Source organism: Kogia breviceps, chromosome 4 (assembly GCF_026419965.1).
Source record: "Kogia breviceps isolate mKogBre1 chromosome 4, mKogBre1 haplotype 1, whole genome shotgun sequence".
Taxonomy (NCBI): Eukaryota; Metazoa; Chordata; class Mammalia; order Artiodactyla; family Physeteridae; genus Kogia; species Kogia breviceps.
This window is the reverse complement of record NC_081313.1, coordinates 28,695,780-28,722,318: the sequence shown is the minus strand read 5'-3', so window position 1 is coordinate 28,722,318 and position 26,539 is coordinate 28,695,780.

The following is a 26,539-nucleotide window of genomic DNA, read 5'->3' as shown; positions in this document are numbered from 1 at the left end:
GTGTATATATATACCATATCTTCTTTATCCTTTCATCTGTTGATGGACACTTAGGAAGGCATTTCTTACTCATGTTTACTAATGGGGCGTGAACAAAGGTTGGTTGAGAGTCTTCCATAAAATCACTCAGGGGCTTCCCTGGTGGCGCAGTGGTTGAGAATCCGCCTGCCGATGCAGGAGACACGGGTTCGTGCCCTGGTCCGGGAAGATCCCACATGCCGCGGAGCAACTAAGCCCGTGAGCCATGGCCGCTGAGCCTGTGCGTCCGGAGCCTGTGCTCCGCAACGGGAGAGGCCACAACAGTGAGAGGCCCGCATACCGCAAAAAAAAAAAAAAAAAAAAAAAAAAAAAAAAAAAAAAAAAAATCACTCAGAGATGCAGGATGACGGAAGCTGTGTCACCACCAACAGGCTGTTTCCAGGGTCATCCAGGGGCTCAACTCTACCCTCACCAGAAGGAAGAGGAGGAGTACGGAGGTGCACTTATGACAAATTTACATGGTCTAGGCCTGTGAGTGGTACTGATTTCCACCCATGTTCCCCGGCTAAAGGTCAGTCACAGGGACATATCTAACTGCAAGGGAAAGTGAGAAATATACTCTTGACCAAAAAAGAACAAAGGAACATGGATTTGATAAGCAGCTAGCATCAATAATTGTAGGATAGAATTTCTTCCTCTACAGGTTGTTCAAAACAGAATAGCTCTTCATCTGACCGCAGTAGGATGTGCATAGCATGGCCTCAGGCACAAGCATAGACTTCACCAAATGGTCTCTGAAGGACCCTTCAAGTCCTCTAATTTTTTGAAAGTCACTTGTATTCTTGTTTAAGAAAAAAAGAACTCATGGAAGCAGTACATGTGTAAAAGGGTATGAACGGAGCAATTGGGAAATTAGATTTTCATGTTGACAGGGAATGTGGAAGGAGGAAAGTTATAGGGGAAAGTATAGCAAACGAGAGGGAGAGAGTAGAGAGAGGGGAAAGATGTGGGATGGGGGAGGGAGAACGCTCTTATTTTTCTAGGAAAGGCTGAGAAAAGTGTCAAAACAGAAATAAGCAGTGTTCTTAAAAGTTAAGAGAGGGCTTCCCTGGTGGCGCAGCGGTTGAGAGTCCGCCTGCCGATGCAGGAGACACGGGTTCGTGCCCCGGTCCGGGAGGATCCCACATGCCGCGGAGCGGCTGGGCCCGTGAGCCATGGCCGCTGAGCCTGCGCGTCCGGAGCCTGTGCTCCGCAACGGGAGAGGCCACAACAGTGAGAGGCCCACGTATCGCAAAAAAAAAAAAAAAAAAAAAAAAAAAAAAGTTAAGAGAAAATATCAGTCTATTCAGTGCCACTTATTCCTAACTCTATAAACTTCATGGGCAAAAGAGATGCAAACACGAACATGCAAATTCACACTTGGAAAACCTCTACCACATTGGCCTCAGGGCTGCCTTGGACACCCAGTAAGTAAGAGCTGATATGACTTTAACACAATATTTACATTTGGTTAATAGGTACTGAAATCACCTGCTTATTGCAACAATTTGAGAGTCTTTCTTAATAATACTTTGATTTGATTTTGATTGCTTTTTTCCTTTCTTTCTTTTCCTCTCTCTGGAGCCCATTTCAAATAAGACATTCTGTGGTTGCTTTAAAAAGATGAGCTCTATTAAAGAGTTTGTGGTTTTTAACTTAAAAAAACAAAAACATAAATCTTGTGAGTAGGATCAGTTTAAACTCTGCATGAGACTTCTGAGTCTGCCCATATTCTCATTTGTTTGGAACATTTAAATGATGATGCCAAAGCCACACATGACCTCCATAACCAAGGTCAAGCACAGCTGCTGATACAAGCCTTTTGATTTCTTCTAAGCCCAGGTGTTTATTAGGTCTACAGCTGCCCACACGGAGAAGAATTGTAGCACTTCATTTGTTTTTTTAGGCTGGCATCAAAATGGCATGTTCCAATGAGGTCAGGATGGACCTTTAAAATGCATCATCAGTTAAAAGATTGTTCCCTAACATTCTACATCCTTCTTTTCAATTATAGCAGCCAATGACAGCTGATTGTCTTATGACCCAGACATCATCTGATTTCTGCAGGACCCATGTAACTTATTTTGGTTCCTTCTATAAGAAGAAAGAAAAATGTACATGCAAGATAGAAACTTTAGTATGACACTTCTTTCCATCTCCATTGGCTCAAAGTAGCTGACCTAAACTTTGCCTTTTGTTTTGGACAATGGCAGCCACTGGAGCCAAAGTTATTGTCTTAGTGTTATGATTTGGCTAGTCTTCATGTAACTTTTGCCCCAATTTTTTTTCAGTAATGGCTCAAATTACCTTGTCCACTGAAGCCATAAAATATACAGCATGGAAAGGACTATATGCTGTCGGCTACTGATGACTGAGGAAAGTCTCAGAGATACTGGAAAAGGATGGAGAAACTCCATTCAGACACAAACAAACAATAGTCTGGAGACTTTGACAAAAGGCATTACTGACATAAGGATAGACCATGTGAAAAATCTAATCATCAATAAGGTTAGTGACATTTCCTTAAAACATAAAAAAATGGCTTATATGTCAAATTTCATTGTAGATTAATACTATAAGCATGTATTCAACAGAAATGTTTTTGTTTTTTGATTGAGCTTTTCTACTCATAGGTTTGCAGAATAAATGTCTTTGGTCACCATGAAAAGTGGGAAATGAATAAAGTTTTAAAATTAGTTATGATCATGTCAGTTGTTCTTTTGAACCAACATATATTTGATCTCATAGATACCTGCATGGACCAATGGTCTTTTCTACATACGCCTAGTCTGTAAGGTCCAGCAAAGGTCAGTTGGGAAAACAAACCATTTTTCTCTACCTTATTGATCTGAGTTTTATAAAGATAGGAGGTTGAGAGTTGCTTTTCTTTGCTTAATATACTTTCCATGACGTTAGAATAAATTGCCATTAGAAGATGATGTGGTGGGCATAATAATGGCCCCTCAAAGTTGCCCATGTCCTAGTCCTCAGAATCTATGAATACATTAAGTTATATGGCAAAGAGGAATTAAAGATGCAGATGGAATTAGAGGTGTTAATCAGCGGACCTTAAAATAGAGAGATTATCCTGGATTATTCGTATGGGATCAGTGTAATCACAGGGGTCCTTAAGGCAGAAGAGGGAGACCAAAAAAGGAAGTTAGAATTTTGCCAGGTGAGAACTGCTCAACCCACTGTTGCTGGCTCCAAGCACAGAGAAAGCGAACCATGACTCCAGAATTCGGTGGCCTCCGGCAGCTGTGAACACACTCCCCTAGAGCCTCCAGAAAGGAATGCCACCTTACTGACACCTTTATGTAGCCCATTAAGACCAATGAGGGACTTCTAATCCGAAAAATAATGAATTTGTATTAGGCCATGAATTTTGAGATAATTTATTATGGCAGCAATAGGAAACGAATACAACCATTAACAGGGTGTTCTAGAATATCAATACGTGGGAAAATATAGATTCTAGCCACAGAGCAGACTGAGGTAACACAGCTAAACTTCATGCCACTCACTTTGAATGCTGCATAAAATATCACAGACCTTTAAATATATATATATATATATATATAAAACTAAGCTTTAAGAGAAGGAAAATAAGATCCTTTGGGTGAAGAAATAAAGAGAAAATTTAAAACCAGGTGAAAAAACTCAGAACTGGTGGAATTTTGAACCAGATACAAGTATCTACTGATAGTGGGAATTAAATGTTCCAGAAGAGAAGAGAAGGAAGGAGTGAGTTACAGCTTGAGTATGCAAGGGAGCCTTACTACTCCCTTGACATGTAGATTGGAAGGGGAGTGGAATATCACCAGGTTGATGAGGGAAGGTAGAAAGGCATTGTCGACAGAGACCAAAGACATTTGACATGAGCATGGAAGGTGTGTTCCAGAAACCACACTGTGATTTGTGTGGGGTGACCTACAAGTTGAAATGGAAAAGTAGATTGGGTGCAGATTATGCACAGTCTTGGATGTCTTCCTAAAAAGTTTTGACTTTCTCATAAGCCAGAGGTCACAAACTAGAGGTCTGCTGAGGTGTTTTAGTTGGCTCTCATAGTATTTTTGTGTGTATTAGGGTTTTTTTGTTGTTGTTTTATTGTGTTTTGTTTATAATTTGAATTACAAGATTTAAAACTTTTTTAAAATTTGGAGAACTAACATAAAATTCTAGACTTCCAGCTTCACTTGGGAAAAAAATAGCAACAACGAAAAATTTAAAACAGATGATTTGACCACATTTGACCTCACTTGACCACAAATGGTTAGAGCTGAGTAGCTTCTGATGCCATAGTCTAGCCTGTTCTCACCAGTCCACCACAATTTCCTAACTCTCCACCACTCACTATTGTAACAATATCTGCCCACTTCAGAAAGATTTATACCTACTGGACTTCCATCGGCATTTGTGTTTGCAACCTCTGCTGTAAACAAGTGGTAGCCATTGAAGGATTTTAAGATCACATCTGTGATTTGGAAAGAAAATGCTGGTAGCAATTTTAAGATACCCTCTGCCTTCTGATGGCACATTATGTGTATTTCTGTCATTGCACTTACAACATTGGGTTAAAATGATCTATTTCTGTGTTCACTGTCTTCCTTGCTAGACAGTGAAATCTTACAAAGGGTCAGAGATGTTTCTTATTCACCAGCGATTCTCTGTTACCTAGTGTCCTATTTGACAAGTAGTAGATACTGAATGAAAGACAAGGGTGGGCAAGACTCTAGAGGCAGAGATGGGTAAGGAGACTATTAACCTCATCCCAGGGAAATATAACAAAGGCTGAGTTAGGATGGACCAATGATCGTGGTAAGAAGGGTACAATTGTCAAAGATATTTAGAAAGGAGAATTCATTGGATTTGGTAACTGATTGAGTATGGAGGGTGAAGAAAAAGAGGAATAAAAAAATGGCTCTGAGATTATGGTCAGACCACGTGGAATTAGTTCTCATGATCTGTTGTTCGCCAATCCAAAGAGAGTAACTGTCCATCTGAAGACGTGAGCCTCCACTATTCCATGGAGCATGTGGTAGAAAATATTCCTACTGAGAAGCAGTAGAAAAGCCCAATGGGCATAACTGGAAGGGCATGAAGAACCTTCTGGGGTGCTGGCAATGTTTTATTTCTTGATGCAGGTGCTGGTCACACAAATGTGAATATTTTGCCAAGTTTTATTGAGGTGTATGTATATGATTTGTATATTTTTTGTGTATTTGTTATACCTCAATAAAGTCTGTATTAACTTCAAAGCTTATTTCAGGGAAAATTACTACGTTAATCACAAATTACTGGAGAGTCTTCAACCAAATCTTTGATGTGGCATTAGTCCCAAATTTGTTCATAGTATGTAAAAGAAATGTTGTCTTTGATTACTTGATTCAAATTGATTTTAATTTCAGTTGGGAATTGCTTTTTATCTCCCCCCACCTCTAAAAAAGGAAGAAAAAAAAAAGAAAACCTGGTAGAAATGAGAAGATTTGGATTGGTCAAGTCTCATCACTCTCTTACTATGTGTGGCCTTGGACAAAAAACTTCTCTGATGTTCAGTTTCCTCATCTGTAAAATGATGATTGTATAATATCACAGGAATCTATTTATATGGCTTTGTGAGGATGAAGCTAATTTATCTCAAAATACTTTTAAAATCATGTTGTATTATTCAAATATACATTAGTTCCAAACATTCTGCTAGTTATTAGAAATGCAAGGATGAATAAAGCATAGAGGTAAGCACTCAGAGAGGTGTGACTTTTAAAATGTAGTTAAATAAAATGTAACAACTTTTAGATATGGATCCAAATACAAAAGAATTTAATCATGTTTTCATTCAAAACTTTCTTGGAATTTTTTCTGGAAGAATAATATTGCAACTAATAGTTTGCAGCCTAAGACCATGAATTGCAGGTTAATTCAGGTTCCTTGGCTGATATTTATATTTCCCCATCTTTGAGCTACTGTTTTTGCTGTGTTGACTGAGGTATAAATGCTGATGATATTACTGGATTGGGTAATTATTTTTAAATATAATAAATTGTAATGCTGAAAGAAATGTTTAATAAATATAAATACATTTTAAGTCTGTCTTAACAAGATCCTTCAAACCACAAAGAGATCCTCTCCAGTGACAGCCACTATGCTATGTATGTGGTAGTTCTGTGGCACTGGAAAATTCCAGCAGAGAAAAGATTGAAATAAGCCACAAAAGTACTATCAAGTTCAGTCCGAATAAATGTAGGTACTTAGATCACTTCCCTGGTCATCTCTCTGCCCTCTTCCATAGAAAATACACAAATACATTAAAATCCATTTAGTACGAGAGCTTCTCTGATAATAGTGTGTTATACTGCTTCAGCAATTATGTAAGGGGTGAGAGTAGCTTAATTTCAAATGGCTGGCCCATTAGAAACTGCAGATAAAACTGGCATCAAATGAAAAGCTGGGTCATAGTGCTAACAGATCATGAGTACATCCACTCAGCTAAATGAACCAAGTTGCTTTTTACTTTATAATAGAAAAATAAATTTTAGATTATTTAGCCACAGAGAAATTCACATGATTTGGGAATAAAATTGAAAACAAATTTAGAAACGTTACCCTGCTAGTGTTCGAATTTGTGTACTCTGGCTTACATTGGAAGAATTACCTGACCATTTCCCAAATATTAATATGCAGTAAGGCTATATGTCTATTAACTATGGCTGCATATCTTTACAGCAAAACTAAAAAATTCTGGAGACACTATACAAATAGAATCTTTTTTCAAGAAAAAAACAAACACTTTTGGTTTGGGAATACTAAACACTTTGCATAGCTATGGACTGTGATGATCACCAATTTAAAGTGACAAAAGTGACTAGCAACCAATTGCCTTAAAGTGTTTATCAAAAAGTCTGTGAACACTGTCATAAAGGCTTTAATCAAAATCTGAATAGATGAATCATTTTTTGCAGAAACAGTCCACTGTCTAGCAAGTAAATTTCTTATCCAAGACAATTTTTGAAGACATACCAAAATAAAGGTTTCCTGGCCTTACTGGAAAAAGCTACCATAAACACTGAAAACCAATAAGTAACATGCCCAAAACAATACCAGTGACCAAGACACTGCCTGCTTCTTTGTGCCTTCACTTATCTCTTTATTTATCCCTTTCCTCGTTGAATTAATGAGTGGTTTTTGCATATGGACATGTGAGAGAGGATGGAAGAAAGAACAGAAAAGGAAGAAGTGTACCTAATTCACACAATCTCATGTGAAGGACAATGGAAAAAGGTACTAGAAGAAGCAGACCGGTAAAATGTAGAGCGAAATATGATACAGAGCGAGGCATGGCAAGAGAGTGCAGTTAGTGGGTATGATCCAGGGATCATTCTCTGTAGGAATCAAGTTAGTATTGGGGAAGACAGTTTCTGTGATGGCCCTACCCAGCCGGGGGCATAATTTGCAGGACCCAGTGCAAAATGAAAATGGGTCTCCTCATTCAGAAAAGCAGGACAAGAGGTATTTGCCTTTCTCCTGCAGTTCTCTCTCTGTCTACACCTGTATGGTGCTTTTTTATCTGCTGTTGACTGGCTTTCTCAGGCACAGGGCTATCGTGGCCTGATTACAGACCGCCACAGGTGCCCAGGGCCCATACTGTGACACAACATGCAAAGTTCCTGTGCCTACCTCACTCCCAACCTGGAGCCCAGGATTCCACTGGAGCAGGGGCAACAGTGATCTCTGGGAGGGGCATGGAAGTGGTCGGCCGGAAATCATGTGATGCAGTGGGAATGCTGTAAGAGGCAGGACTGCTGGCACATGCGCCATTGACCCATCTGCCTTTACTTAACAAACACAAATTCAGAGATAAAATTGTTAAGAATTTCCATGCCCAGCCTTGACTCCTATGCCAGTCCCTTCTCAGAGCAAGGCCCAGTGGGACCTTGAGGTCACACACCAGGAAGCCAACCCTGTGGCAGATCAGTCAGTCCTGAAAGACCTCCTCCCAAATTCTCATTAAAATAGAGGTAAAGATACCCTCCACCCCCACCAAAGAATGGTAGAACGTCACAGGGGCTTGGGGTGAGGTGGGGAAGTGTTGAGGCACAGAGCAGAAGTTTCCATGAACTTAACTATCCTTGTAAAATATATTTTTAAGATTAAAGAAGAAAAACAATGACCACACAGTTCTATAAAACATGAATGGGAGTAGATTCATACTTAAGTGTATACTGGAAATGTTTTTAAGAGTAAAGAAAAATCCTATACTTAGCTAGATACAAAAATAATTTTGTTTAAAATTGCTGCAAAGGAATAAAAATCATCATGAACTTAGATAACTGTCAACACTAAAAGATGGAAGATCATTCCAGAACATGGTTAATGGATATTTGTGGGGAAATGTGGGGGTACCTATCCCTGGTTAAATTGTTGTCTACCAAGGCAAAAGAAATCTATTCAAACATCCTCAAGTAACAAAAAAGTATGCCATTCGTACATTCTTTGGGGTTGGGTGGCAAGGGTAACTATTTAAAATGTGCTCTAGCTGGCTAAGAAATTAACCAAAATCAGGGTATGAAGAATGTGAAAATTGCTTTATTTATAGTCTACCAGTGAACATTGAAAGTCATTAAAAATATAGAGTTAAGTATAAATATTTAAAATCTCTGTTTAGATGGAATGTCCCCAGAAGTAAACCCTGAGGCATGGATTTGAGAGCAAGTATTTTATTTGGGATGCTGAGAAACGTGTAGAGGAATGAGAAAAGGAAAGTAACCAGTACAAGGTGAGTTATCAAGCCAGTAACCATGAGAGTGAAGTTTAATCTCACAGGGAAATTTTGACAAATGCTACAACTTGAATGCCCAAGAGTTGCGGAAACCAAGGGGCAAGAGAGCTGGGATATTTATTGGTTGTGAAATGGAGGAGTGTGTTATTCAGACACATTTCCACCCTAGATACTAGGCAGAGCTCCTTGGGTGGCTTTGGGGGCATAGAGTGTGGCATGGGAAGTGGGGGTCAGTGGAAGCACAGTGTGATGGTTACAGCCGGGGGATGGTAGCGCCACTGACAGGGTGCACTGCAGGCTGGTTAGGACACTGAATACAAGCAGCCAAACTGATTCTTAAAGAAGATTTTATGGTGAAAAATAAAATGCTGAGTGTAAGCGGACTCACAGCTCCAGATTAAATAAGTAAGACTGGGAAGTAAAGAAGGGTAGAGAAGACAGAGCAAGAGAAATCCATGCTAAACTTCATATCAGTTATAAATGAAAAAGGAAAAGTTACTGCAGATTGAAAATTACAGAAATATAGCTTTAGTTTAACTTTGTATTTGGCAAAATTGAGGGCAACCGCAAGGGAATGAAATATTAGTTATTTTCCATCCATATTGCCACACTAAATACAGGGACGCAAACAAAGGAAGAACAAAAAGAAGTAGAATAGAGGTAACACTAAGGATTTCTATTGTAACTATAAGTGTATATGAGTAAAATCCTCTTTCAAAATACAAAAGGTGTCATTTACATTTCTAAAATTCATAGGCTGCTTATGAGAAATATCTAAGTAGCACAGAGTTTAAAAGTAAGACAAAATGGGAATGACAATGCTGCAACCTCTGAAACAAAAACCACATTCACAGAAAGATAGACAAGATGAAAAGGCAGAAGGCTATGTACCAGATGAAGGAACAAGATAAAATCCCAGAAAAACAACTAAATGAAGTGGAGATAGGCAACCTTACAGAAAAAGAATTCAGAATAATGATAGTGAAGATGATCCAGGACTTCAGAAAAAGAATGGAGGCAAAGATCGAGAAGATGCAGAAATGTTTTACAAAGACCTAGAAGAATTAAAGAACAAACAGACAGAGATGAACAATACAATAATTGAAATGAAAACTACACTAGAAGGAATCAATAGCAGAATAACTGAGGCAGAAGAACAGATAAGTGACCTGGAAGACAGAATGGTGGAATGAATGAAGAATGAAAAGAAATGAAGACAGCCTAAGAGACCTCTGGGACAACATTAAACACAACAATATTTGCATTATTGGGGTCTCAGAAGGAGAAGAGAGAGAGAAAGGACCAGAGAAAATATTTGAAGAGATTATAGTCAAAAAATTCCTTAACATGGAAAAGTAAATAGCCACCCAAGTCCAGGAAGCACAGAGAGTCCCACACAGGATAAACCCAAAGAGAAACACACCGAGACATATAGTAACCAAACTGGCAAAAATTAAAGACAAAGAAAAATTATTGAAAGCAGCAAGGGAAAAATGAAAAATAACATACAAGGGAACTCCCATAAGGTTAACAGCTGATTTCTCAGCAGAAACTCTACAAGACAGAGGTAGTGGCATGATATACTTAAAGTGATGAAAGGGAAGAAACTATAACCAAGATTACTCTCCCTGGCAAGGATCTCATTCAGATTCGATGGAGAAATCAAAAGCTTTACAGACAAGCAAAAGCTAAGAGAATTCAGCACCACCAAACCAGCTCTACGACAAATGCTAAAGGAACTTCTCTAAGTGGGAAACACAAGAGAAGAAAAGGACCTACAAAAACAAACTGAAAACAATTAAGAAAATGGTCATAAGAACATATATATCGATAATTACCTTAAACGTGAATGGATTAAATGTTCCAACCAAAAGACACAGGCTTGCTGAATGGATACAAAAACAAGACCCATATATATGCTGTCTACAAGAGACCCACTTCAGACCTAGGGACACATACAGACTGAAAGTGAGGAGATGGAAAAAGATATTCCATGCAAATGAAAATCAAAAGAAAGCTGGAGTAGCAATACTCATATCAGATAAAATAGACTTTAAAATAAAGAATGTTATAAGAGACAAGGAAGGACACTACATAATGATCAAGTGATCAATCCAAGAAGAAGATATAACAATTATAAATATATATGCACCCAACAAAGGAGCACCTCAATACATAAGGCAACTGCTAACAGCTATAAAAGAGGAAATCGACTGTAACACAATAATAGTGGGGAACTTTAACACCTTTAACACTTACACCCATGGACAGATCATCCAAAATGAAAATAAATAAGGAAACAGAAGCTTTAAATGACACAATAGATACTATAAAAAAAAGTAAATTACAGACCAATATCACTGACAAATATAGATGCAAAAATCTTCAACAAAATACTAGCAAACAGAATCCAACAACACATTAAAAAGATCATACACTGTGATCAAGTGGGATTTATCCCAGGGATGCAAGGATTCTTCAATATATGCAAATCAAACAATGTGATACACCATATTAAAAAATTGAATAATAAAAACCATATGATAATCTCAATATATGCTGAAAAAGCTTTTGACAAAATTCAACACCCATTTATGATAAAAACCCTCTGGAAAGTGGGCATAGAGGGAAACTACCTCAACATAATAAAGGCCATATATGACAAACCCACAGCAGACATCTTTCTCAATGTTGAAAAACAGAAAGCATTTCCTCTAAGATCAGGAACAAGACAAGGATGTCCACTCCCACCACTATTATTCAACATAGTTTTGGAAGTCCTAGCCACAGCAATCAGAGAAGAAAAAGAAATAAAAGGAATATAAATTGGAAAAGAAGAAGTAAAACTGTCACTGTTTGCAGATGACATGATACTATACATAGAGAATCCTAAAGATGCCACCAGAAAACTACTAGAGCTAATCAATGAATCTGGTAAAGTTGCAGGATACAAAATTAATGCACAGAAATCCCTTGCATTCCTATACACTAATGATGAAGAATCTGAAAGAGAAATTAAGGAAACACTCCCAGGCTTCCCTGGTGGTGCAGTGGTTGAGAATCTGCCTGCTAATGCAGGGGACACGGGTTCGAGCCCTGGTCTGGGTAGATCCCACATCCTGCGGAGTAACTAGGCCTGTGAGCCACAACTACTGAGCCTGTGCCTCTGGAGCCTGTGCTCCACAACAAGAGAGGCCGTGATAGTGAGAGGCCCATGCACTGCAATGAAGAGTGCTCCCCACTTGCCACAACTAGAGAAAGCCCTCGCACAGAAATGAAGACCCAACACAGCAAAAATAAATAAATAAAATTAATAAACTCCTACCCCCAACATCTTCTTTAAAAAACAAAAAAGGAAACACTCCCATCTACCATTGCAACAAAAAGAATAAAATACCTAGGAATAAACCTACTTAGGGAGACAAAAGACCTGTATGCAGAAAACTATAAGACACTGATGAAATAAAGATGAAACCAACAGATGGAGAGATATACCATGTTCTTGGATTGGAAGAATCAATATTGTGAAAATGACTATACTACCCAAAGCAATCTACAGATACAATGCAATCCCTATCAAATTACCAATGACATTTTTTACAGAACTAGAACAAAAAATCTTAAAATTTGTATGGAGAAATAAAAGACCCTAAATAGCCAAAGCAGTATTGAGGGAAAAAAAACAGAGCTGGAGGAAGCAGACTCTCTGACTTCAGACTATACTACAAAGCTACAGTAATCAAGACAATATGGTACTGGCACAAAAACAGAAACATAGATCAATGGAACAAGATAGAAAGCCCAGACATAAACCCACACACCTATGATCAACTAATCTATGACAAAGGAGGCAAGGATATACAATGGAGAAAAGACAGTCTCTTCAAGAAGTGGCGCTGGGAAAATTGGACAACTACATGTAAAAGAATGTAATTAGAACACTCCCTAACACCATACACAAAAATAAACTCAAAATGGATTAGAGACAAATGTAAGACTGGACACTCTAAAACTCTTAGACACTATAAAACTCCACTTCCTAGAGTAATGGAAATAAAAACAAAAAAAAAAAACAAATGAGATCTAATGAAACATCAAATCTTTTGCTCAGCAAAGGAAACCATAAACAAGATGAAAAGACAACCCTCAGAATCGAGAAAATATTTGCAAACAAATCAACAAAGGATTAGTCTCCAAAATATATAAACAGCTCATGCAGCTCAATATTAAAAAAACAAACCAATCCAAAAATGGGCAGAAGACTTGAACAGACATTTCTCCAAAGAAGACATACAGATGACTAAGAAGCACATGAAAAGCTGCTCAACATCACTAATTATTAGAGAAATGCAAATCAAAACTACCGTGAGGTATCACCTCACACCAGTTAGAATGGGCATCATAAGAACATCTACAAACAGCAACTGCTGTAGAGGGTGTGGATAAAAGGGAACCCTCTTTCACTGTTGGTGGGAATGTAAATTGATACAGCCACTATGGATAACAGCATGGAGGTTCCTTAAAAAACTAAAAATAGAATTACCATATGATCCAGCAATCCCACTACTGGGCATATACCCAGAGAAAACCATAATTCAAAAAGACACATGCACCCCATTGTTCATTGCAGTACTATTTACAATAGCCAGGTCATGGAAGCAACCTAAATGCCCATCGACAGACGAATGGATAAAGATGTGGCACATATATACAATGGAATATTACTCAGCCATAAAAAGGAATGAAACTGGGTCATTTGTTGAGACGTGGATGTATGTAGAGACTGTCATACAGAGTGAAGTAAGTCAGAAAGAGAAAAACAAATATCGTACATTAACGCATATATGTGGAACCTAGAAAAATGGTACAGATGAACCGGTTTGGAGGGCAGAAATTGAGACACAGATGTAGAGAACAAACATATGGACACCAAGGGGGGAAAGCAGTGGGGGGTTGGGGATGGTGGTGTGATGAATTAGGTGATTGGGATTGACATGTATACACTGATGTGTATAAAATTTATGACTAATAAGAACCTGCTGTATAAAAAAATAAATAAAATTAAACTAAAAAAAAAAAGTAAGACACCATGTCTAGATGCAATGCCAAGACAAAGTGGAAATGTTTTCCTGTGAGGACTATACTCAATAATGCAGAGTATGCAATCATAAAGTAATCATTCATTTTGTTTGTTTATTTTGGGGGTTTGCTAATTTGCCATGAAATACTGTTTGTGGTGAAGACAATATAAAACTCATAATATCCCACTAAAACATGGGCATTGACAAGAAACTGGCTAATGGTTATCATCAATTACAGTATTTAAGAAGAGTCTAAAATAAAGAAAACAGCCCTCAAATCTTACAGCTCATTCTGGAGAGGCTTTCCCCAATTTGACATTCATATCACACTACCGAAGAAATGTTGTGAAGATGAAACAATAATAACAACAACTTATGAACAGTCATTCTAGAAGAGACTGAATTATCTTTCTTTTCTCTATAGGCAAAATTTAAAAATCTATTCTTGCTATAGAAAAATATTACAGAAAGAAGCAATCCAAGAGTACATAGGAAAGAGAATGGAAAAAAAGTAATAGAATGTATCTGACAGCTAATTCATTAAAATATCATGTGAATTTTTCTGGATTTTGTGATATTTATGAGCTTTTCAAAATGGATAAATTGCTATGTTTTTCTTTTCTCATTCTAAATAAACATTCACTATCACACTTCATTTGTATTTGTAATTGTGTGTGTGTGTGTATGTGTTTCCTTAAAGAGGAACCTCACAATATATGCTTCAGCCCCATAGAACCTGGGTCCAACCCAGTGAATGGGCATTTGTGATTTTGATAGCTAATGCCAGATTTTCCTCTACTGAGGACATGCCAACTCAGATTTCCACCAGCATTTATGAACATATTTGTTTCCTCAAAACAATTTTGAGAAGTAATAGCTATAAGGAGAGTCCTGCACTTTCAGATATTAAACTGTATTACAAAAGCACTGAAACTAAAACAGTGATGATCTGGTGATAGATAAACATATCAATGAACTAACCTTGAATGCCCAGAAAGAGATCCTAGAATCTATATGAAAAATATTGCATATATTCTCTGAAGTGGCACCTCAAATCAGAGAAATAAAAAGTGATTCAATAAATTGTTTAGAAAATAAACCTGAGAAAATAGTGATGGCAGATATGTAGTTCATTCCATATACCAAACTAAATTTTGCATGGATTAGAAATAAAGTGTTAAAAATATTAAAAGTATAGATACATATTCATTTTATTTAGGGATGGGAATGTGTGACTAATCAAAAACATGAAAAAAATAGTAAACCACAAAAGAAAATATTAGTTAATTAAATGTAATTTAGTTATATAAAATTAACATCCTAAAAATTATATGCCATTATTTTGGGAAAAAATATTTCCATATATTCCATATATATAATAAACAGAGTTTTTGTAATAGGACAAAACCATTCTGATGGAAAAATGGGCAAGTATTAAATAATAATGTGAACAATTTCTTTGCCTTTCAAGTAGGTGAATATTTTGGTGCTGCTCTTGCTGTCATTCCTAATGGTAACCCAATATTGGTGAATTTGCAGTAAAACAGACCCTTTTACTCACCATTTCTAACAAGGTAACATTTTCTGCAGGACAAGTTGCTAGATGGAAAAACCTTCAGAATGTAAATTATTGCTCCTGCTACTATGAATTATTGCAAAGGAATAAACAAGGATTGCATACAGATTTATGACCTAGACTGTCCAGTAGAGTGGTATTTATGATAGTAGACATTTAGAAACAGTTCAAATTTCTGAGGATTAAGAACAAATAAATGATGGTGCAGTCATCTGATGAAATCCCATGAGACCACAAGAAAAGTGATGCTTTTAAGGAGAATTACTCATGGTAGGAAATATTCATGGCACATGTTAAGTGAAACATCAGCTTTCACATATCTTTTTTTCAGGGACTTTGTACCTGCTGTGCTTTCTACTTAGATACTATTCTCCAAGATCTTCTCATGGCTTCCTCCTTATCATTCAGATCTCACTGCAAACGCTCCTTGTTCAGAATGACTTCCTGAGCCTGCTGGTAAAGGCAAACCTTCACCCCTTACCTCCCCCTCCGGGAGCCAGCACTTCATTTCATCTTCTTCACCACTTGTTAATATCAAAACTTTTCTTGGTACTTTTGTTTAAATATTTATTGTCTATAGTTCTTCATGTCCCCCTTAATACATACAATATAATATACACTCATTTAGCTGTTTTTTTCATTGCTGAAATCTCTATTATCAAAGAATATTGTTGGTCAGACAATGACTGATGGACAAATGCATGGAAAAAAGATTGGAAGAAAATATACCAGCTTTTTTCTTTAATGGCCACCTCTGAGTGGTGAGATGATAGGTGATTTTTATCTTCCGTTTTATGTTTGTATGATTCTTCAGACTTTTTGGTAGATACATAATCAGGAAAAATAACATAAACTCCTCAGTGTTCACAGTCCAGCTCAAAGATGTCTTTTCCATATAATCCTCCAAGTTCCTTTGGTAGTGAATTAACTACAAGAAACCAGTACTCATACAGCATCCAACTCCTCCTTCATAACCCTCACCACATTCTGTCTCTTTACACACTGGCCTCCCAGCAGATCATAGACTTTTCTAGCACGAGGACTGTGCCTTCATATCTAGCTATGCAGATACTAGCAAAGTGTTTGGAACATTGGGTATTCCATAAGTGTTTGTTAAAGGTATTTATCTTGAAATAAAACACACATACCAAAAATGCAAAGAACAATTATTATTAAAAAAAACACCCATGGACCCATAAGCCTCATCAACAAATAGAACATCGCCAGCATTTCAGATGCTCTCTGCATGTTTGTTCCTAACTACAACCCTCTTGTTCTTCTTAAATATAACTAATATTCCAACTTATATGGCAATCACTTCCTTGCTTTTATCATCTTAGAATAATCCTTAAACACAATAGTTTAATATTCACAGTTACTGAACCTTGCATAACTGGAATCGTACAGCTTCTTTTGGACAATGTTATGTTTGTGAGATTTATCTATGTTTAATATATAGCTGTAGTTCATTCATTTTTAGTGCTGTATACTATTCAATGAATAGTTTATTCATTTCATTGTCGTGGACATTTTTGTTGCATTTTATTTTGGACTACTATGTGTAATATTAATAATACCTATGAATATTCTCATCCATGGTTGGTGCCTATTTCTGGTGGGTATAACTACAAGTGGAACTGCCAGTCATTGGTTATGTATATTTTTAATGTTAGTAGATATTGTCAAACTCCTTTGTAACGTGATTGCACCAGATTATACTTCCACCAATCACACCTGAGAGTTCGCACTGCTCCATAACCATGGTTGTTTCAGTCATTTTATTTTAATACTAGTCATACTGATAGATATATGATGGCATTTCCTTGTGTTAATTCACAATACCTTTATGACTCTTCATATTTACATTGACTATTTGTATTTCCTGAGGTATATGGTGCCTGTTTAAACCTCTTGCAAAAATGGTCTTCAAACTAGAAATATAAAATCTTTATCTCATCAGTCTTTGGTAACAGAGGAAACACACACTAAAATTACAGAATTTTTAGAGAACAATCAAATTTACGGAAAGCAAGAAAATTGATACCAAGAGAAAAATACTGAGTCTTAAACACTTAAATCAATAAAAGAAGAAATTTTAAAAAGAACTAATTAACTTGTGACTAGTATGCTGAAAAAAGCCAATAAAGTACATTGTAAAAAAGTAAAAAGGGCTTTAAAAATGAAGGCAGAAATTTAGAAAGTAAAAAAAGAGTAGAACTAAAAAAAAATACCTAAACACTGGTTCTTTGAGAAACTCAATAAAATAATCATTAGGGAAAAAGAGAAAAAAGTATAACTACCACATAAAAAATAACAAAGGGAATTTAAAGAATCATAAGAAAGCCTTTGTACAATTTCATACAAATAAACTGAAAATTTGGATTAAAAAATAATTTTCTAGAAAAAATATAACTTAAAATTCATCCAGGATGAAATACACAATCTTAAAAGTCAATTTTATGTAGGAAAAAAATAAAGAATATTTTCAAAGAAACAACTTCACAGCTACCAGGCCTGGGGAGTTTGTACCAAATCCTGAAGAATTACCATGCTATTAAATGACTCAAAACATTGAATAAAAAGGAAATTTTCCAATATTTTTTATTGATACCTAGGCTACTATGTGTAATATTAATAATACAATAATAACACAGGGAAAACAAAACTACAAAACAAAAATTCTAAATAAAATATTAGCAACTACGACAACAAAAATATCACAGCAATTTAGAGGAATAATACATTATGATCAAGTGCAATTTAATCCCAGATATGTCATAATGTCTCCATGTTAGGAAATTAATTGGTGTAATATATTATTATATTTCAGGATACAAATGATGTGATAATTTCCAAGCAAACTAAAAAAGCATATGACAACATTCAACAAGATTCTTGAGACATAAGAAAGAAACAATAAAATAAGGATAGATGAATAGTTTATGTAACAAACTACCCTATGTCAACCCCGGCATTATGATTAATGAGAAAATACTAAATTCAGGAACAAGACAAAGAGTTCCACTACTGCTATTATTATTTAACATCTTATTGTAGGTAAAGAGCCAAAGCAATTAGGCAACAGAAAGAAATCAGAGGTACAAAATTTGGAAAGGGAAAAATGAACGTATCCCTATTGCAGTTGGTATTATTATATACCTAGAAAACCCAAAATTATAAAATAAATAAAAAATATCTAGGTAATAAGATTTTGCATAAGTTTTGGGAGTACAAAATCAATTGTTTTCACACATGTAAACAATAACCAATTGAAAGATATATATAACATTATAGATTCATATATTTAATATATTTAATATATTTAAAATTATCTTAATAATAAAATAATTATAGTAAACAAATTATAATTTTACCTTGATTTTATCATTATAATAGAATAATTAATACATTATAATATTTATATGTAATAATAAAAATAGATTATAATAATTACAATAGAATCAAGGTAAAATTCTTAGAAATGAACTTAAAATTTATGTGCAAGATGCATATAAAGAGAGCTTTAAAAATTCATCCAAAAAGACTCAAAATTGCATAAATTAAAGATAAAATGATTCAGCATCATAAACATGTCAGTTCTCCCTATGTTAAAGTATAAATGTAGTAAAATCTTAATAAGTACACTAACAACTTTTTTAATGTATCTATCTGTGTTTAAGGTTTTTATAAAAAATAAAGATCCAGGGCTTCCCTGGTGGCTTAGTGGTTGAGAGTCTGTCTGCCGATGCAGGGGACACGGGTTCATACCCCGGTCTGGGAAGATCCCACATGCCACGGAGCAGCTGGGCCCGTGAGCCATGGCTGCTCAGCCTGCGCATCTGGAGCCTGTGCTCCTCAACGGGAGAGGCCACAACAGTGAGAGGCCCGCGTACCGCAAAAAATAAATAAATAAATAAATAAATAATAAATAAAGATCCAATAATAGCCATTAAAACTCTGTGAAAACAAAACAGTAATGATGAGAATAGTCTTACCAAATATAAGAGTATTTTATAGAGCCTTGATAATTAAAACCATACAATATCAGTGCATAAATAGATAGGTAGGACAATGGAACAGAAACTTACTTCAAGAAGACCCCCAACCAGATCTAGAAATTTCGTATATATTTAGGAAATATTTCAAATCAGTAAGGAAAAGACAGATGATTCAATAAATGGTGCTGAGACAACTAGGTAGCCACCCGAGAAAAACAATTGTTAGGACTATATCCCCACCATTCATGAGAATAATGCCAAAATCAGAGATGTAATTTTTTTTAAAAGGCATAGAATACTAAATTTAAAAATGAGAAAGTTTCTTTATAAGTAAGGATAAGGATAAGCCTAAGTAAGGATAGCCTTTCTATGATTCAAAACCTATATGTCATAAAGAAAAGTTTGTGTTTTATTTTTCTCATTTATGTTTTGACTTTGATTATTCTTTTAATGCAGTTAAAACTTTTATATAGTCAAACTTTCCTTAATGATTTGACTCTCACAATAAGAAGGGTACATTGTCTTAATACATGTAATATGCCTTAATACGTGTAATATATTTTCTTTCTTTCTTTTTTCTTTTTTTGGCCTCGCTGCGCAGCATGCAGGATCTAAGTTCCCTGACCCGGGATTGAACCTGTGCCCCCTACAGTGGAAGCATGGAGTTTTAACCACTGGACCACCAGGGAAGTCCCCCCTATAATATATTTTCCATAAGGAAAAAACTCAATAGAAAATAAAGATGGGTAGAAGATATAAAGAGTTCTCAGAAAAGAAATCACAAAAAGTTCTCTGTCAACAAAAGCTCAACCTCACCTATTTGAAAAAAAGAAATGAAGATTCAAACTCTATAGGTATGTCAAACTTGTAAATTTTTGCTAACTTGATAAGAGGAATGGTATTTCTTGGCAAGACTGTAGGGAAAGATGCATTCTCATGCACTTCTATGGCACAACACTTATAGATGGTAATTTGGTAATATCCATCAAAATCACAAATGCATATTCCCTTTTACTCGGCAGGTCTACCTCTGAGAATACGTTTGTACATTGATAAGCAGGCTTACTCATTGCAGTATTCCATCACAACTTGTTATAGTAAAAGATTACCAAAAACAACAACAACAACAAACACTCAAGGATCCATCAACAGGTGGGTACTAAAATACTTACTGGTGCATTCACAAAATTATGCAGCCATGAAAAGAATGAGGAAGAATAAGGAAGATCTTGCTACTGATATGAACACATCTCTAAAATATATTGGGGCCAGATAATGTGTAAAAGGTCTGGAGTAGTCAACCATCCTGGTTTGCCAGGGGCTAAGAAGTTGCCCAAGACATAGCACTTTCAGTGCTAAAACACAGAAAGCTCTGGGCTAATAGGCACTGGTGGTCCCCCTAAGTCCAGCTCCTTTTTTTCTTTAAAAGAAATTCACATTCATTTGTTTATGCATACAAAGCCTCCAGAAGGACATGCAAGAAAGTAACAATAGTGCTTGCCTATTTCATCATTGGTGGGAGTGGTAGGGAACTAGGAGGATGGAGGACTGAGATTGAAGACTGTTATTTCATTTTATGGATATTCTAAATGTTTTGACCTATATAAATTTGATAGCTATTCCAAAAGTAAACAAATAAACATAAACAAATGCATCAGAAAAGGAAAAGGCAATCTGATTTGTGCGGGGAAATGTGTACTTTTTCTAAGTAGAGAGCAAGTGTCTAGGTAATTTACATAGGTGAAGGGCTTGGAAATTTTCTTGCAAAATGTATTTTTTGATAACCTCTGCCCAGCTTTGGGGTAATGAACACAATGCAATGTACTGCCCTTTGAGAACAAAGAATTGCAGGTTGTCTTGCCCTGGTCAAAAAGAGCAAGTCTGAGCTGCTCTTAAATTTCTGCATTGACCAGACAGTCTCAACACAGGCCCATAAAACTACTATCTGAATGAAAATAGATGGTACTCAAACCAAATCGGCCTGTGAGCAACTGCATATTTACCTCAATTTGGACATGCAATCTGTCTCACAGACTTTATTCTTTATATCATTCATGTTCATTGCAGGAGGACTCTGTCAAACATTTGATGTCTAAAAAAAATTCTCTATAAAACTTAGGTTTATTTGCAAATTCATATTTTTTTCCAAAGTGTTTGTTTTTCCATTGTTTGGGGGCAGTAGAGAAAGAGGGAGGTAATATAAAGAATAGAAATAGCTCCTGGAGCAATGCATGCATGCATGTGTTATAACTGTGGGAGTACATTCTTGCTTTTGAACAAAGAGTGCTGATGTTAGTGTAAGTCTTAGTCCAAAGGCAAGAGAAGACCAGTGTCCCAGCTCAAATAGTCAAGCAGAGAGAGAGAGAGAGAGAGAGAAGTATCCCTTCCTTCCCCTTTTTGTTCTATGCAGCCCCTCAAGAGACTGGATAATGTCTACCCACATGGGGAGGGCAATCTGCTTTACTCAATTTATGGATTTAAATGCTCATCTCTTCCAGAAACACCCTCACAGACACACCTTGAAGTGATGTTTAGCCAAATATCAGGGCACCTAGTGATCCAGTCAAGTTGATACATAAAATTAACCAAAACAGGGGAGATCAGAGATATACAGAAATAGGTAAGATACAATCCCTGCTTCCCAAGAGAAGTGGCAATCATATACATTCGTGAAGAACTAGTGTTACAACTCTGGACATGGCTGGGCATGGTTGTATTTAAATTGCCTAAATGGCATAGAATGAAAGATGCCACACTTGGAATTGGATGTCTAGTCTGAGGCAGAGAAGGCTCTAGATGGAAAGACCATGTGGAGGTGTTTGGAGGATATTCAGTGCGGCTGGAGAAGAGGACAATGGATAATGGAGCTTGCGCGGTATTGAAAGTAGCAGCAGAAACTTGTAACGTGCAGCGTCAGGGTCTGGCGAGAGGAACGAGATAGAGCGTGCACAGAGGAATCAAGGAACAGGCACCATCTGGAGATGAGAAATCAGTCCCAGGAAATCTGTGAGTAGAATGGGGCTGGGGAGGAATTCATCTCTAGAAATCTGTTTCCCAGGTGGGAGAGGGATGTGAATGTATGGACCAAAGTAAGGTGGGTGCCAGTTCTAGAGGGCCTGACAATATAGGCAAATTTTCAAACTGGGACTCAGGCACAAAGCCAGACAGAAATTTGTTACCCCAGAATTTACCTCGCATAATACACAACAATAATTCAAAGAGGATCATAGCCTAAAATACAAACTAAAGTTATAAAACTTCTAGAAAATAAACAGGAGGAAAATTTCATAATCCTAGGTCAACGAAAAATTGTTAGACAAAACACAAAAATGATTCATCATAAAAGAAAAAGTGACAAGTTGGATTGCATTACAACTTAAAAGTACTGCTCTTCCAAAACACCATTAAGAAAATGAAATTGAAAGCCGCAATTCATGATACGTATATTTGAGAGATGAACTGCATTCAGAATTCACAGAGTTCTTACAACTCAGTAAGAAGACAAACAACCCAATAAAAAATTTACAAAACTTGAACTAAAACTTCAGAAAAGAATGTATATTAATGGCCAATAAGCACATGAAAAAATGTTCAACATAATTAGTCATCAGAGAGATGCAGTTTAAAAACAGTAAGATATAACTACAGTAGAAACAGCTAAACTTTTAAGGCTATTGGGTTTGTGTGTGTGTGTGTGTATTTGGAGGGATTTAATGACAAAATTAATTTTAAATTCATATAGAAGAATGTCCAAAAACAGCCAAGAAATTTTTTAGAAAGAATAATTAGGGGAGGGCTTCCCTGGTGGTGCAGTGGTTGAGAGTCTGCCTGCTGATGCAGGGGACACAGGTTTGTGCCCCGGTTCAGGAAGATCCCACATGCCGCAGAGCAGCTGGGCCAGTGAGCCATGGCCACTGAGCCTGCACGTCCGGAGGCTGTGCTCTGCAACGGGAGAGGCCCCAACAGTGAGAGGCCCACGTACCACCAAAAAAAAAAAAAAAGAAGAAGAAGAAGAATTAGGGGAAACTGCCTTACCATACATTTATTTGTACTTACCACAAAAGTACTGCGATCAAAATAGTATGACATCAGTACAAGAAAAGTATGAGTGGAATAGACTAAAATACTCCAGAAACAGATCCAAGTATATAAATGAAACTTAATATATGAAAAGGAAAATGCCAAGGGGACAGGACAAGGATAATTTACTATACTTAAACAAATGTTTCTAGCAAATTGACTCCATTCAATTAATCAAAAAAAAAAAAAAAAAGAAATTTGGGATTGGGTTTTCCATCACTTGTAAAAAGAAAGTCCTTATTGATACATTTGCATATTTTGGTAACATGAACATGGAAAAAGGTGGAGAATAACAGAATAGCAGATATTTTTACTGATTTCCTAAAGAAATGGAAATGGAAATGGAGGGAGTCGAGGGAGGATTATTAAATTATTACTAATTATATTATTGATATAATGTTACTATACATAATAATATTACTATATTATTATTAATATACTTTAGGATTTCATTTGTTACTATTAGCATGTTTAACATTTGAAACTTTAAAAAACTTACAAAAGACCCAGAGCTTTGCCTATTGTATCTAATAAGTCTACATTCCTGCTTTTATAAATTGGAATGTGAAATCCAAATGTATCTGTGAAAATTCAAGCCTGAATTTGCCTTTCTCCCTTTCTTTTTTTCCTCCTTCCTTCCTCCCTCCTTTCCATCCTTCCTTCTACTTAAAATAAGGAAACATATTTCAGTTAAAGTTTATTTTGACAACAGGACTGTAATCAGAATACTCTATTATTTCTGCTAATTATTTTCCTCCATAGTGAATACATATAAAATACCCAAAGCCAACAGATCACAGCCTGTGTGAAGAAGTTTGGGATTCCAAGAGAATGGAGTGAGAGACAGGTGATGGTAGAGCTTTAAATGGAAGAAGTAGGCACAGCTCAGTGATCTAGCACTCTGCGATGTATGCCAGGGAGTTTACACTTGATTCTGAGCTTGATGTGGAGCTGGAAGGCTTTGAGCAGTTCAGAGACCTGGTGAGACAGGTAACTCTGGTGCTTGTGTGAAGAATGAACCTGGAAAAACGAAGCTAAATGCCCTGATGTGTGGACCTGAAAATCCCTTCTCCTCCTGCACTCAACTCTGCTTTAATTCCAAAATGATACAAGTGTAGCTTTGAAACAGCTCCATATGCCAGCAATTTATTTCTACTGTGACTCAAAGATTCAAATAATTTAACACTTTTATGTCTGAAAAAATTCCAATTTTTTAATCCTAAAACACTGTAAATTGTTGAAAGCATTTATATCTTCCTAAATGGAATTATGTTACCAAAGACATCATTAATAATGCTTCCTACCCTGCACTTAAACGTTTCTCAGTTCTCAGGTACAAATATTACTAGAAGACAAAACTCCAAAAGCTCCACAATTAAGTTCCAGATCCTTTACATGTTTATTTATCAGTCATATGTAGGTAATATTGCCTCTTGTCCTTCAGAGTCTCAGCTACTAAATGAAGGTATTAATTTTTGATAAAACTATTTGATAAGCCTCTAGTATAATCCAGGTGTCTTTAGGGTCCATAGTAGAAATTTCTCTTGCAAAATCAGTATCTAGTTCTCCTTTCTTTTCAGATGTACAAAAAAATTACACTTCCCAGCCCTGTTATAGTTAGGTGGGACCATGTAACTGGCTGTTGCCAATGGACTAAAATAAGTGGAAGTGACATGTGTCACTTTTGGGAAGAAACACAGAAGAGTAGGAATAAGATCTCCATGCTATCTTTTCCCTGCCATAGTAACCAAGAAGGCCATGATCTATTCAAAGCAGCTATACGATGGTGGAGTTTCTATTAGCCTGGATCCCAGAGTGACTGTGTGAGAAACAGAGCCCTCTACCCCTCCCCTCCACCTAATCAAACTGCATTTCTCAAGAGCGAGAAATAAACATTGGTATGCTAACTCCCTGATATTCCAGGTTTCATCTGTTACTCAAGCATTCCTGGCTTATCCTGTCTAATAGTTTCAAACACCTCTCTGAGAATCGAATGACTACTGTGTGCCCTCTCCCCAACTAACTGCACATTCAAACAACACTGTAAATGGAGAATATGAATAAGTGTCTCCCTGAATCCCCACCACAGGTGGATATTAAAGATTAAAGAACATTTAGCTCCTCCCTAGCATACAAAATAATATTGTGTGTATGTGTGTGCGTGCGTGTGTGTGTAGAAATACTTTTGCTTTATGTTATAATGGTTTAGAAGTTATCTAATTTTGCAGCTAAAAGTTGGTGAGTTGGGCTTCCCTGGTAGCGCAGTGGTTGAGAGTCCGCCTGCCAATGCAGGCGACACGGGTTCGTGCCCCGGTCCGGGAAGATCCCACATGCCTCGCAGCGGCTGGGCCCGTGAGCCACGGCCGCTGAGCCTGCGCGTCCGGAGCCTGTGCTCCGCAATGGGAGGGGCCACAACAGTGAGAGGCCCGCGTACCGCAAAAAAAAAAAAAAAAAAGTTGGTGAGTTGATATAGGAAAATTGGTTAAGTCAGTCTTGCCTTGTGCATCAAAACAAGACTTAGTTTGTCTCTAAGCACAGTAACTCTGATTAAACTGAAGGAGTAGCTTACTGCCCAGGGCAAGAAGGAAACAGCTGAGTGCTGGCTAAATGGACTGGCTTTGTACAGTGGAGGATAGAGTCTTGGAGGTGTCTGCTTTCCCTTGGGGGTTGAAGTTGTGAACTGAAAACAAGAACCCTTTGCCATTGTGATTTGTTTATTCCAGAGAAAGTATGTAACTTTCTGTTTCTCAGAAAGAAAAAAAGAAAGAAAAGAAAAAGGAATACTCTCAAAGAGTCACATAGGAAGACCTCCTTAACATCCAAGGGCTCTTCTGAGAAACTGTGTTGGTGAGGAAAACAAAAAAGTATCAAAACCCTCCAGACATATTAAACATCGAGAGGTAGAAGTGTTTTGTTAGAATCTTTTCAATTTACCAAACTATACCCCTCATATTTAAATCATAGTTTTTGAAGTGTTCACTAAATGAATCAGTCACTCACATTGTGATTT